Raw genomic sequence first — 15670 nt, forward strand, 5'->3', positions numbered from 1 at the left:
AGGGTATCATCAAGTGATCCATGCCCTGTCACCCAATCCCAGCTTCTGGCAAACAGAGGCTAGGGACATCATTTCTGCCCATCTTGGCTGATAGCCATTGATGGACCTATCTTCCCTGAATCTGTCCAGCTCCCTTTTGAACCCTGTTATAGTATTAGCCTTCAGAACACCCTCTGGCAAGGAGTTCCAGAAGTTGACAGTGTGTTGTGTGAAAAAATACTTTCTTGTGTTTTAAACCTGCTATCTTTCATTTGGTGGCCCCTTGTTCTTGTATTATGAGAAGGAGTAAATAACACTTCCTTATTTACTTTATACCACTCATGATTTTATAGACCTCTATCATATCCCCCCTTAGTCACCTCTTTTCCAAGCTGAAAAGTCCCACTCTTATTAATCTCTCCTCATACAAAAGCTGTTCTATACCCCTAATGATTTTTGTTGCCCTTTTCTGACCCTTTTCCAATTCCAATATATCTTTTTTGATGTGAGGCCACTTAAAATGATAAAGCTGGGCATTTTGTCTCTTCAGAGGACCAAATAAACTATTATTCCTCTGCATGGTCCAAGAAAGGGCTGGAAACTGCAAACCACACAGTTTTGTGAAAATGAAAGACTGGGGCACGTTGTGGTCCTCTTGCCAGGTGTAACGAAAGCTGGTGGATACTGGAGTGTGGCTGGAGTGTAACAAGGAGTCTGCCAGAATCAGAGTTGCTAAACCACAGCTGGTTAACACAGAGACACTCAGTGCTTGCTTGTCTACTGGTGTTCAGGCTGTGAGCTACAGCAGCAGAGCATTTATGGCACCCAGGGCTACAGGCAGTAACACAATCACTTACTGGGGTGGATTGCACCCCACAATGTGACTATACATATCCCTGCAAGGAGAGTCTCCAGAAACAAGAGGTTTTTTTATCAGAGTTCTTTAATTGTTAGTTTCCCCAAGAGCTCTTCCTTCTTGTTTGCTTTTTGAGTTTGGGCACTAGAGGAGAAGGAGATTAGGATTATCTGAAGGACAGCAGGGTAGTCCGCTGGTTAGAAGAGGTAAGGAATCCGGACTCTCAAGTTCATTTACTCTGATCATAGGGAAGTCAACTAAACTCTTTTTGCTTCTGTTTCCCAAACAGTAAAATGGGGCCTCATAGAAATCCTGTGAGGATTAATACATTCAACACAGGTTTGCAAGGCTCTTTGAGATCCTTCAATGAATGGTGCTACATATAGTATTGGTGATCTCTCCCACTGCCTCCCAGCCACCCCCTCCTGGCCTGGGGTCACCCAACAGGCAGCCTGCCTCACTTCCAAGGGACTTTTTAACAAATTCCACACCCTTTTTTCCACTCACGACATCCCTTCTTGGGTCTGTGTTTATTCAGATAAAATATACTCAAATAAAATTCAAATAGCTGAAACACAATCCATTCATTTTATCTTCTTGTCAGATCACTCCCCAGCCTTTCCCACCTGTAGCCTCAGCCCCACATCCCAGGACTCTCTGCTGGAGCCTGATCACTCTTAGCGGTCTCTGATCATTATACTCCCAGGCCTTCCCTGCTTTAGTAGGCTACTCCCAGACCCTACTTGGCTGAGTTCAGCTTCCTGGCCCAAACCCAGTCAGGGTTTCCCACTGGAGCCTCCTACTTACTAGGTTCTAGCCTCAAAACTTCATTGACATCAGGATCTTTGCAACAGGAGCCTTTCTCTTTCTTTACGATTTCCTGCTGATCGATATAGGAAACCACCTGATCCAACCCAGGTGAGCCTTTTCAGTAATCAGGGTTGGCTAGCCCCAGTACCTCCAGTGTTTAAGAGTTGAGCTACCCTGTTACAGTGTTGTTCAACAGTATTGTTGACTTTGCTGATGGTGTTTCTCTTCTTTGCACTCACTGACATACTACGCTGATCAGTTATTTCAAGACTGCATGTGCCTGAGATAATTCAGTCTGGGTAACAAGTTTTTCATAGTGCTCACACTTACCGTAAAGATAGCAGATACCACTGGATATGTGTCGCCATGTCAATTTACAAAGAACAGTGGACTTTGAGGGGCTTTAGACATTTCAAGTGAAATGGGAAGAGGGGTGTGGAGCTCTGTTCTTTAATGGCTTTTGGAGGCTGGTAATCGGGTAGTTATTCTAACTAAAGGGTCTCTTTAGTTAGACAGCATCCCAGCAACACTAGGAAGGACAGCAACATTTACAGAAGTAATAATACTAGTTTCTAAACCAAGATAGTGTAAGTAGGACACCTAGGAGTACACTTTTTTAGACTTGTTTCATGGATCTAAACTGGTGATTTATGGGCTTAAATGGGTGAATAAACTAGAAGAAACCATTGCTATAATTTTCTGCAATAGACATTCAAGTGCAGTGCAGTCCAAACTACATCTATCAAAAAGTAAGGCATGCAGGACATGATTTGTATGCTGAGCACGTAATTGACATTTTCTGTCATTTAATCTTAGGAGCAATTGCTGTAACCAGATGCCACAGTTCAGTCAGTTATTGGTTATATTCATGTAATTGTCTGACAGCTATACAAACAAAGATCTGGAAAAAGGTTTCTTTAGATTCTGGACTGCAAGTCTGAAACAAGAGCTGAATTTTCCTTGGCCAAAAGGCCAGTGTAAATCCAAAAATATTGTCAATTTATATTTTGAGATGCTGGAAAGAGAGATGGTGCAATTATGCAGCCCATAGAATACACAGAAGTGGATACGGTTTTCTTTAACTCTGTAAAGAACAAGTATTTCTGAGATACATGTTAGAGATAAACAGACATTTATAGCTATGTGTGGAATTAAAGGGGGGAATTAGAGTCACATAAACCGAAGTTATACCACATCTGGTATTAAAATTGCTGTTTTCAGTTTAAAGGTATTTGAAAAGTACGGCTCAGTTTTTAAAAGAAAATATCTCAGGGGCGGGGAGGGCTCTGCACTGGGAACAGTAGGGAGCTGTTAGAGGAGTTGTTGCAAGGGGGAGAGAAATAGGCTGGGTTCCCCATGACCACTCCACCAACAACCATGCTGGAATGGTTCATGGCCCCAGTGGTCTAACCTTTTGGAGAGTCCACATGGGGCAGGAACTACTCCATCCTAGGGGGATGAGGAAACAGCAGGAAGAGAGAGACCCATACTGGGCTCCACCCAGTCACCCCTCTTGGCCATTGTACATGGCTCCTGCAGCCCATCCCTCCAATTGGGGCACCACATGGGGTGAATACCCCCACACTCCTGGAAGGGGGAAGAAAGAGAGACAGATCAGTCTCCCGCATCCACCTCTGGACCCAGTACACCGTCTCTGGGCTAACAGCCTTCTCTTGCTGCCTTCTAATGTGAGTACTGTAGCTAAACTTGTTCTGCAATACTGAAGATTCAGTGTGCATTACGTGGGGGTTGTCTCATTGCACAGAATAGAATTTGTTTTAAAACTTTCTTTAATTAAAAAATACATAAAATTACACACAAAAACTACACTAAAAGAACATGACTTAGATTGCAAAGTCAAACACTAAAAACGTTAAACAATGCCAGATTTGCAGTTGTCCATGCAACCTTAGTTCAGCCTCCTTGTACATATGCCTTATGACAAAGTCTTTAATTACATGGTCACATACTGTTTTTTCCATAGGACCCCTCCTTCATTCAGTGCACACAATGGACACACAAGAGGGCACACCTAAGGTTGCACTGACCTCTAAATCAGACTACATTTCCCAGACCTGAAGAAGAGCTCAGTGCAAGCTCAAAAGCGTGTCTCTTGCTCACCAACAGAAATTGGTCCCATAAACAGTATTGCCTCACCCACCTTGTCTCTCTAATATCCATAAATCTGGCATTTCCAAATTCAGTGCTTGACTTTATAACAAAGTTCTTTTGACATTTTTTCTATGTTATATATTAGTAGATGGTATGCAGTGTTGTTGTAGCCATGTCATTCCCAGCATATTAGAGAGACAAGGTGGGTGAGGTAATATCTTTTATTGGGCCAGCTTCTGTTGGTGAGAGAGACATGCTTTTGAGCTACACAGAGTTCTTCTTCAGGTCTGGAAAAGGTACTAAAGCCATGTCTACCCTAGCGAGCTTACAGTGGCACAACTGTGATGCAACTGCGCTGCTGTAAGATCACTTGTGTAGCCGCTCTATGCTGATGGGAGAGAGCTTCTCCTGTTGATATAGCGCTGTGCACACTACCACTTATGCCAGCAAAACTTATGGTTTTTTCATACCCTTGAGTGACATAAATTTTGCTGACATAAGTGGTAGTGGAAACACAATCCAAGAGTGGCATGCTAAACTATCTGTTCCATCTTGTAATTAGCTATAAGTAGTTAGCACATATTCATCACATATTCAGACGTCAAGAATTATAACATTCAAAAACCAGTCGGAGAACACTTCAACCTCCCTGAACACTCAATTACAGACCTAAAAGTTGCAATTATTCAACAAAAAAACTTAAAAAACAGACTCCAATGAGAAACAGCAGAACTGGAATTAATCTGCAAACTGGACACTATTAAATTAGGTTTGAATAAAGACTGGGAGTGGATGAGTCATTACACAAACTAAAAACTGTTTCCCCATGCTAATTTTCTCCCTACTGTTACTCACACCTTCTTGTCAACTGTTTGAAATGAGCCATCCTGCTTATCACTATAAAAGTTTCTTTTTCTCCTGCTGATAATAGCCCACCTTAATCGATTGGTCTTATTAAGAGTTGGTATAGCAACCCCCATTTTTTCATGCTCACTGTATATATATAATCTAATAACTGTATTTTCCACTGCATGCATCTGATGAAGTGGGCTTTAGCCCATGAAAGCTTATGGTCAAATAAATGTGTTAGTTTCTAAGGTGCCACAAGTACTCCTCATTCTTTCTGCTGATACAGTCTAACACGGCTACCACTCTGAAACTTGTCACATATTCTAAGGGACCATTCAATGTGAAGTGGCCCAATAATATATGACTACAGAGGCGTTAATCATAGAATCACAGAATATCAGGGTTGGGAGGGACCTCAGGAGGTCCTCTAGTCCAACCCCCTGCTCAAAGCAGGACCAATCCCCAACTAAATCATCCCAGCCAGGGCTTTGTCAAGCCTGACCTTAAAAACTTCTATGGAAGGAGATTCCACCACCTCCCTAGGTAACGCATTCCAGTGCTTCACCACCCTCCGAATGAAAAAGTTTTTCCTAATATCCAACCTAAACCTCCCCCACTGCAACTTGAGACCATTACTCCTTGTTCTGTCATCTGCTACCACTGAGAATGGTCTAGATCCATTCTCTTTGGAACCCCCTTTCAAGTAGTTGAAAGCAGCTATCAAATCCCCCCTCATTCTTCTCTTCCGCAGACAAAACAATCCCAGTTCCCTCAGCCTCTCCTCATAAGTCATGTGTTCCAGTCCCTAATCATTTTTGTTGCCCTCTGCTGGACGTTTTCCAATTTTTCCACATCCTTCTTGTAGTGTGGGGCCCAAAACTGGACACAGTACTCCAGATGAGGCCTCACCAATGTCGAATAGAGGGGAACGATCACATCCCTCGATCTGCAGGCAATGCTCCTACTTAAACATCCCAAAATGCCATTGGCCTTCTTGGCAACAAGGACACACTGTTGACTCATATCCAGCTTCTCGTCCACTGTAACCCCTAGGTCCTTTTCTGCAGAACTGCTGCCGAGCCATTCGGTCCCTAGTCTGTTGGTGCATGGGATTCTTCCATCCTAAATGCAGAACTCGGCACTTGTCCTTGTTGAACCTCATCAGATTTCTTTTGGCCCAATCCTCTAATTTGTCTAGGTCCCTCTGTATCCTATCCCTCCCCTCCAGCGTATCTACCTCTCCTCCCAGTTTCGTATCATCTGCAAACTTGCTGAGGATGCAATCCACGCCATCCTCCAGATCATTAATGAAGATATTGAACAAAACTGGCCTGAGGACCGACCCTTGGGGCACCCCACTTGATACCGGCTGCCAACTAGACATGGAGCCATTGATCACTGCCCATTGAGACCGACAATCTAGCCAGCTTTCTATCCACCTTCACCTAATGGGCCACTTCACCTTGAATGATCCCTTAGAATATACACGATCTGTTCCATCTTGTGTTTTAGCAGTGGGCATGGCTACACTAGAGAGTTTACAGTATCATGCAGCTGCACCGCAGTAAGCTCTCTGTAGCCGCTCTAAGCCAATGGGAGAGAGCTCTCCCATCGGCTTAATTAATCCACTGCCAATGAGTGGCAGTAGCTATGTCGGCTGGAAGAAGCTCTCCCACCAACATAGTGCTGTCCACACTGGAGCTTAGGTCAGTGTAACATATGTCACTCAGGGGTTGGTTTATTCAAACCCCTGAGCAATATAAATTATGCCGACATAACTGTAGTGTAGACATAGCATCAGTATTTTTCCCAGACTTGAAAAATTGCTCTGTGTAGCTCGAAAGCTTGTCTTTCTCACCATCAGAAGTTGGTCCAATAAAATATATTAACTCACCCACCTTGTCTCATATATTCATAGAGTTTAATACCAAAAGGAACCATCAGATCATCTAGCCTGACCTTCTGTACAAAACAGGGTGTTAAATTTCACCCTGTTGCACCTGTTGTTGAGCCCAGTAACTTGTGTTTGACATATTAGTCATTCAGTTAAGCAAATAAGACTTTGAATACACCCAGGAAGTAGAATTGCTGCAGAAAAAGGTTACATTTTAATGCAGTCACTTTTTGGGGTGGAGCTACACTTGAAGAGTGTGGAGGTAAATTAGAAAAAGCAAGTGAATTTAGAAAACCATTAATTTGAGGTGAATAAGGAGAATTCCAGTTCTGTCTGGTTCTACAGAAACTTTGCCCACCAAAGCTCCTCAGAAGGATAACCAGTTACATCATAGGAACAATATTTCATTGGCTAATTACAGCCAGAGGGTGGGACGCTCTTACTCTCAGATCTTCCTAGATGTCTCCAGCTTTTCTTATAGATTGGAGTCTGTTTCCCCATACCTATCACAATCATTTTAATAGATTTTGTAATTCTCATTGCCCTTTCACTAAATTCAATGAAGTGTATCTAGTGAATATAACTTGGGCTTCAGTGTCTTTCTTTTGCTAACTCTTTGTGGCAGAACACGTCACATTTTTGGAAATTTAAACAGGTCTGTTAAGAAATATCTATCTCCTATCAGACAGTGCCATCTAGTGACTAGATGTAGAAACTGAGATACATATATTGTAATTAATGGAAATTTTTGGCAGATAAATAAGTAGTTTCAGGATAAATAAGTAACATTTTGGAAATTAATGAGTTTTACTAATTGAGTTTATCATTGTAAGGTAATAGCATTTTGGCAGACGCAAAAATGTTATGCTTGTGCATACAGTATATTGCTCGTATTGGGATTGTCAATGGGGAGTAACATTTACTTTTTTAGATTTTTATGGCACTAATTTCTGACACTGACACTTTGCAATATTTGAAATCAATTCTACTAATGTATCAAATGTGTACGTCAATAATTTGCTTCTGGATTCACCATTATCAGTAGTTAAGCAACCTTTTCCATAGCAGTGGCAACAATCACTAAAGAAACCCACCACGTCAAGCCTGTCACCAAACTTCACCTGAAGCCCCTGAAAAGATTGGGGTCATCAAGGTCAAAGGCTCAACCCAAGGCTTTATTGCACATATAGGCCCTAAACTAGTCTAGAAGAAGTTGATTATAAATGTTAAGGTCTTCAAAATGATCTCATTTCATCTGGCCATGCTCTGCCAGTCCCTCCTTCTGTGCTACTTCTGTTGTTGTGCTACACCTCAGGCTGCCCTTTTATGCCAGACACAAAATGCTACCATTCTCTCTTCATTCAAATCCCTCCATAACATACAATTATTCCTCCATTCCCACCCCATGCTAGCACACCTAACTTGTATGTGCTGCTACACACACAATACTTTTATCTTCCCACTCCGATAAAATTCCACTGGTGATCCAAAGGAATTGGTGTTGTTCTGCTTATCTATTTAGATGCTGATCTCCATAGGTAGGGACCATGTCTTCCTGTGGCTTTTATGGCACCACACATGGAATAAGAATTTAACAAATATGTATTATGTATTTAAAAGCGACAATAAAGGGACATTATTTATCCTATACCTTATGGTTGCATTCAGCATTAATCAATGGGAAAAGATGTTCCCCCTTTAGGCCCAAAGCTATTTCTGCTCTTTTCCCCTTTATTTCTTCCCCATGTTCCTTTCTTGTTTCTCTCGGCACCTTAGCTGAATCTGTGTCTACACTACCACTTACGTCGCTCGGGGATATGAATAAGCCACCCTGTGAGCGACATAAGTTACACCACCTAAGCGCCGGTGTGGGCAGCACTATGTCAGCGGGAGAGCTTCTCCTGCGGACACAGCGACTGCCGCTCATTGGGGGTGGATTAATTAAGTTGACAAGAGAGAGCTCTCCCTTCAGCTTAGAGGGGCTACACTTGAGAGCTTGTAGCAGCACAGCTGCATCAGCGCAGCCATTGTGCTGCTGTAGTGCTTCAGTGTAGCCACTCACTGCAGAGATGGGAGGGGTCGTCCCATTGCTGTAGTTAATCCACCTCCCCACAAGTCAGTAGCTACGTTGACAGAAGAATTCTCCTGCTGACCTAGTGCTGTCTACACAGGGTGGAGGGGGGAAGGAGGTTAGGTCAGCTTAACTACGTCGCTCAGCAACTCCCAGCTCCTGTCCCCATCCCCAGTTCTATTTCATCCACTAAATGACCAGCAATGAAATAGTTCATGCTTCCATTAAAGTGTCCTTGGTGGACCTTAGCATTAACACTTCATCAAGATTACTTGGTGGGGAGAATCTAAAGATGTTCATACCTCCCAGCCTCATTGTTTCAAGCTGCTGCAGACTCAGGAAGACAATACTACTTTGTTTACCCATGGTTATATGTAGAAAGAAGGTTCTCTCTCTGACCATAAGTCCTAGTAACTTCTTTTTTGTTTTAATTAAATCTTAAATTCCAAACATTATATGGGTCCCATGTAGCCTGCAAACCAAGCGTTTGACACTGCTGACACAGAGGGAGAGTCCCTACCCTGAAGAGTTTGTAACCTTGATTAAGATGCAAAACATGAATGTATTAAATAAATGAAGAGAAAGAGAGGATGAGGGTAAAAGTGAAAGGAACTCTTGGTTCCATCAGTAGCTTTGTGAACAATTAGATCATATCAATGAAAAAAAAAGTAATTATAAGAAATAAACAAAAACCAAAATAGATTTCACTAGTGGCTGCTGGCCCCCTGCCTAGCCGTGGAAGAAAAAGTCATTATCTTTTGAGTTACTCTGGTTAAAAAAACATAGACTACAAGGTGCACAGCTACTCTCATTCCAGTGGGAAATTTAATTTAATTAGTGTCTAATTTCAAATCACACTTCTGGCAGCTGTGTTTATTCACATTCTTTAAAGCCAGAAATTAGCATGCATTGAAGTTACCATCAAAGCTCATTTATCCGTATGTCTACATCCTGCCGGCTTGTAGCAATCTGGGCTTGTGTGTTTATTTAGCACTTTATTAAAGTTACAGTAAATAAGATTTCAGTATATATACTGGATTTGTCACAGTATTTAGTATGGACTTGTTACACTGTCACGTTACAGCCTTCGTTGGAAGTTTGATCAGAGAAATAATGTTCATTATGGTAGATGGGATATTAATATGGTGGCAGACTGGCCGCAAGAATATGCTTGGATCTTGATAACAGCATGCTCTCTCTCACCCCTCCCGCCCTGCTCTCTCATTAACAGTAAAAGCTCTACTTGACCTTTCACTCCTAAAGCTACTGAAAACTTTATGAAACTGTAAGTTGATCATGTTGTTGGTCTTTTTAACTGCTTATAGGGTTAGAAGAGAGAGGTGCTCTGTAACGAACTCAGCAATCCCTGCCATAGCTGCTTGGTCTGTATGTCAGCACTTACAGAGGCTCTATCTGATGAAACAAGGAAGTGTGACAGACAAGGAATTGATATATATATTAATCTATGAATACTGATATGGAATAATGGTTTGAACATTGTAAATTACCTAGTCAGTCAGATAAAATTATTGTATAACTATGGTGGGTTATTAGAATTACCTGTATGGATCTAACTTAATAGGGGGTAGTGGGAAAAGCAAACAAGAAAGCAACACAATATATCTAGATAAGAACACACCAGCACACATTTTAAACTCTGTGACAAACTATCTGTCTCCATCAAGTTGCAAGCCTTTTTTTGCCAAAGCTAGGAGCCTGGAAATCAAATACACACTAAAGAGATAAAAAAGCACTTCTCAAGGGAAGACAGGACTTGTCAGCAGCTGTTTAGGAAGACAGGTGGAGAGAGAAAGATGCTGTAGAGGGAGCCTAAAGAAGTGTTCCTTCCCAGATACAGGGAATGGTAAGACTTAGGGAAAAGCCAGAAACGCTTTCAGTATATTTGTTGTGTTAAGACCCATTTTCTCTTAAATTCTTTTGTTCAAATTTAATAATACTTTGCTTTAAGGAGTCTGTCCACTCCCAGTCACTGCTGTCATTGCTCGTGGAGTGAACAAAACTGCAGAGACTGAGCCTAAATCAGATCTGCTGAGGTCTAGTTAGTGGCTGGGGACTGCAGCCAAGGCCCAGTCTCGGGGTGGGAGAATTGCATGACTCCACTCAAAGCCAGGTGACAGCTGGAGGCTTAAAAGCATGGAGGAGATGCACTTGACAAGACCAGAGGTCAGGGATGCAGTTTGCCTGGGAACTGTGACAGACAGCGTAAGCTGTATTAGGCTAGCAGGGTTAGGGAGAAATACAGCTTTCTGTCTGCTGTTTACAGTAATCTTTACTGAGGTAGTAAAGAACTCCCCCATAGCTTCATTACAGCTGAGCCCTGTCTCTTCTTTTACACAAGGGATGCTCCAGGCTCAAATAGGAACACCAAATCCAGTTCTCCTTGAACCTTGAGGAAGTCCCAGTTTGGGTCTATATCTGAAAATAACTGTTCTGGCCAGGAATGGAATTAGTGGAGGAACATGAGGGTGTCCAACAACTCAATCCCAAATATGTATCTATAGGGGGATGGGACAAGGAGGCATCACACCCTCCACATTATAAAGTTTGTTGACACATCAGTGACTGTTGGTACACAGAGAAATCCTCCACAGGGAAACAAAATCAGTTACCAGTATTGTGCATTCCAGATTTTTGTATAGATTTATATGTGTTGTATTGTCCAGAACCACTGTCCTACAAACAAGGCTCAGGATCCTGTGTTTATTTGTGGCCTGCTTCTTTCCGCATAGTAGGCCCCTGTTGACACACAAACTTTCCAGTGGCGAGAGGGGGGGAAATGAAGATGTTCTGTGTTATCAAGAGGCTTATAAAGGGGATGGGTAGAGGAGAGGAAATCAGAACTTTTACAGATGAAATCTGCATCTGACCCACTAACCTCCTGTCTCACCACCCTCAGCACCTTGTTTAACTTGCAATCGTGGATTAAGCTCTTACTCTCTGTAACACACTGCTGGGGATATGCAGAACTGTAAGCCACTGTGTTACCTCTTTGCCTCAGCAAGAATGAGTTTTGCTGGCAACTAAAGTGTGTTGCAGCTCCCTGCCACATCAGCCTGTCTTCCACAACATCAAACTCCTCAAGGCTCTACCAGCCCAGACCTTGCCTAGCAGGTAACAGTCAGTGAACTTCAGCCCCCCAAGCTCTTCAGAGATGTTTCTCTGCAAATGCACAGACCCTACCACTGTTCATTCACAGAAGAGATTGTTTGTTGCTTTGTTAAAGAGTCAGTACGTCACAGTTTAGTAATTTAACTGAGGTAAATGCTCCTTTCCCTTCAAACACAGCATTGACTTGGTTTATAGTAAAAGTGAAACAAGTTTATTAACAGAAGACCATGGATTAAGTGATATCAAGTAAAAGAGATAAAGGTAGAAATGGTTACAAGCAAATAAAAGTGAAAACATGCATCTAAAAGTAAAAAATGTAAACTAGCAAGATACAGTCTTTGTTCAAGATAGTTTCTTTCACGCCCAGTCTCCTTTTCAGCTATTTACTGGCCAGCCTGGCCAGGACCCATCACAGAGATCAAATCACTTGGTTTCATTGTCTCCTTGAAGGTGCAGGATCAAGATGGAGTCTCTCTGTTCTTCCTATTCCCAAAGGGATTTCTTCATTTTACAAGTCAGATAGGCCTCCTGGGGACTCAGTCGCCTGCGTCCCTCTGGGGTGCAGGAGCCAGGTTAATTCTTTGTCTCTCAAGTTCAGTCTCAAGATAATCCCCACTGCTTTAGCTTGATAGTTTTGTTTATAGCTAATATGTAAAAACTGAGATAAACCCACATTCATTTGTCCAGGATGCACCTGTTTATCACCTTTACCTAGGCTAACCTGTCTTTGTCTTGAACAGATTCTAGTAACATTATACAGATGGAATTCTAACTTCAAACAAAGCTCACACACGCATTTTACAAGGATATTGATAACCAGTGTGGCTTTAGCTTTCAGATGATCTCTCACAAGGCATATTTTGTTCAAATATTATTGCAGTAGTGTGTAGGGTGTGAATACAGGGGTGCCTTTGCTCCCACTTTCCATTGCTGAACTTCCCTTGTCTGACATCACATTGTCTCCAGTATTGCTCACCTGCTTCTTCTTTCTCCTCTCACCATCCAGTCCTTCTGTGATTTCTAGTCCATCAGCGTCCATGACTTCTCCTCTGCTCTCCCCTCCTTCCTGCACGGTTGCCAGTTCTCACATTTTATCATGAATCTGGCAATATTTGGTGTTTTTCTTAAAGCTTCAGGTCCTGGAGTAGGTGATTAGTACCTCAGCTTTCTAGCCTTCGTGGTTGTGGAAAAAGATCTGAAAACCTAAAGGCTCAAAAAGCAGCAGCCAAATAAAAACAAGATTTTATTTTTTTACCATTTCAAGATTTTAATGCATGGGATTGGTAATAGAGCTGGCCGCTCTTCTCCATTGTCCATCATTGACTTTCTCTCCCATGGCAAGGTCTTCCACACCCCCAGCTCACCCCCCACCCCCACCTCCTGCTTATTTACATTAACGTGAATGTTTCACTGGTACCTTGTGCCACAGTTCAGGGCAACTGCACCTATGTTTCTCCTCAGTGGTCTAGCAGAACATGACTCTTGGCTTTCAGCTCCCCAGCTGTTGCCTGTCTTGGGTGTAGACTTGTGTTTTTTTCCCTTCTGACCAGGGGATTTCCAGGCTACACAATTCCCTGCCTTCACAGGTTGCCCAAGGACACCTGCTTGCTTTCTCTTTAGAGACCGTTAATAGGTATAATTGCTAGTTATAGGTATCATACAATTTTTTCTATGTAAGCCCACTTTATATCTTGGGTTTCTTAAGGTAAAAAGCACTAGAGAGAAAACATATTAAAAATAATAAAGAATCTACATGCATGCTATTCAGCCTACCAAAATTAACCCCATCCAAATATGGTTTCTGGCTGGCCCAGTCCTTCCAACCATATTCTAAGGCTTGGGGTCCTCCATGGATTAGGGGTCCTGTCCATTTGCTCGATCAGGAAGAAGGCCTGAGCCAGTTTAAAACCAGGCTATTTATCCAAAACCCCTTTCTTTGTCTGGTAGTCCTTGGACTAATAAATGTGCCACCTATTCAGGGGGGTAGTTTCTCTGGAGATGTTACAACCTGAGTGAATTTGTCTAATCATCCCCTGCTGTTCTCCTACTTACCCTTCCCAGGGAAATACATACAATTCCAAAACACATACACAATTGCATTTTTAATACAATGAACTCCAGAGATGTTAAAACTAATTCAATAGGTTTAACTTAATTCAGTAAAGTTTATTCAGGATATAATTGTCAGTCTGTCACACCTTGTCCTCCGCCTCTCCATTTGTTTGCTGTATGTACTTGTTTTTCATCATATGCTAAGACATAAATTCTTTGGAGCAGGGACTGCCTTTTTAAATGACATGTGTAACAGTACCTAGCACAACTGGGGCCTTATTCTTCAGAAAGGTCCAAATAATTCAGCCTGGAGTAAGTCTGACATAGTTATGTGCAGTTCTCATGAGTCTTCAGGTCAAGTTCAGCAGCGACAGAAGTGGTGCTGTTAGCCCTAAATGGAGGCTTAAAGATGAGGTGTAGGATAAAGCCCCCGTTTACATCACTGTTTGCGCTACACATGATAGAACCCTGTGCATACCAGGAAAAAGTATGTTGTTGTAAGGGCAGCAGAGCCTCTCTGAAGGGAGACAGATCTAATCACAACCACAGCAGACTTTCCTTTTTGCTTCCTTACAAGTCTCCAAGGAGGAATGTAGGAAGCCCCCTAGTACTAATAAAACACCTACTGCTTAAGGGCTGAATGGTGTGGAAAATAAGCTGCTTTATGCAAAAGAATTCTGCACTCCTGTTGAGGTTTCCTGTTCAAGCTACTACGTCTCCAATTCTCTACACACAGACAAAGCAGTGCCAAACCCATTCTCTGTTCTGCTATTCCCATCCTTCATTCATTCCTAGTGAGACTGAGACCCACCCCTTCCTGCGGACATGGCACTGGAGCCTAGGTCTCACAGGATAGGGGGAAGAAGAGCTGAAATTATGTAATTATACGTGTGTGTATCTTGGCAAGTGATACCCAACTCATAGTGTGAAATTAGAGATTGGCCCATTCCCTGGAATTCTGATCCAATTGGGAACTACCTTAGAATGCAGGGAGGTGTTCATACCTGGTTCAGAGCCATGTCTCCACACAAACATTAACTCTATAGCTCCTAGGACATGCACCAAAATAAGACCATGACAAGATACCACACAAATGAAATCAATCAACTAGGCCTGGGGTGAAGTAAATTTTGTTTTTACTAGGGCTGTCAAGCGATTAAAAAAATTAATCGCGATTAATTGTGCTATTAAAAAATTAATCATCCTGTTAAACTGTAATAAAATACCATTTATTTAAATATTTTTGGATGTTTTCTACATTTTAAAAAAATATCGATTTCAATTACAACAGAGAGTACAAAGTGTACAGTGCTCACTATATTATATTTATTTTTAATACAAATATTTGCACTGTAAAACAGAAAAGAAATAGTATTTTTCAATTCACCTAAGTACTGTAGTGCAATCTCTATCATGAAAGTTGAACTTACAAATGTAAAATTATGTAAAAAAACCCCTGCATTCAAAAATAAAATAAAGTAAAACTTTAGCGCCTACAAGTCCACTCAGTCCTACTTCTGGTTCAGTCAATTGCTCAGACAAATAAGTTTGTTTACATTTGCAGAAGATAATACTACCTGGTTCTTGTTTACAATGTCATCTGAAAGTGAGAATAGGTATTTGCATGGTGCTGTTGTAACTGGTGTTGCAAGATACTTACATGCCAGATGCACTGAAAATTCATATATCCCTTATTTCTTCAACCATCATTCCAGGGGACATGCATCCTTGCTGATGATGGGTTCTGCTTGAGAACGATCCAAAGCAGTGCAAACTGACATGTTCATTTTCATCATCTGAGTCAGATGCCACCAGCAGAAGGTTGATTTTCTTTTTTGGTGATTTGGGTTCTGCAGTTTCTGCATCAGAGTGTTGCTCTTTTAAGACTTCTCAAAGCAGGCTCCACACCTTGTCCCTC

The sequence above is a fragment of the Caretta caretta genome, chromosome 3 (assembly GCF_965140235.1).
Source record: "Caretta caretta isolate rCarCar2 chromosome 3, rCarCar1.hap1, whole genome shotgun sequence".
Classification (NCBI taxonomy): domain Eukaryota; kingdom Metazoa; phylum Chordata; order Testudines; family Cheloniidae; genus Caretta; species Caretta caretta.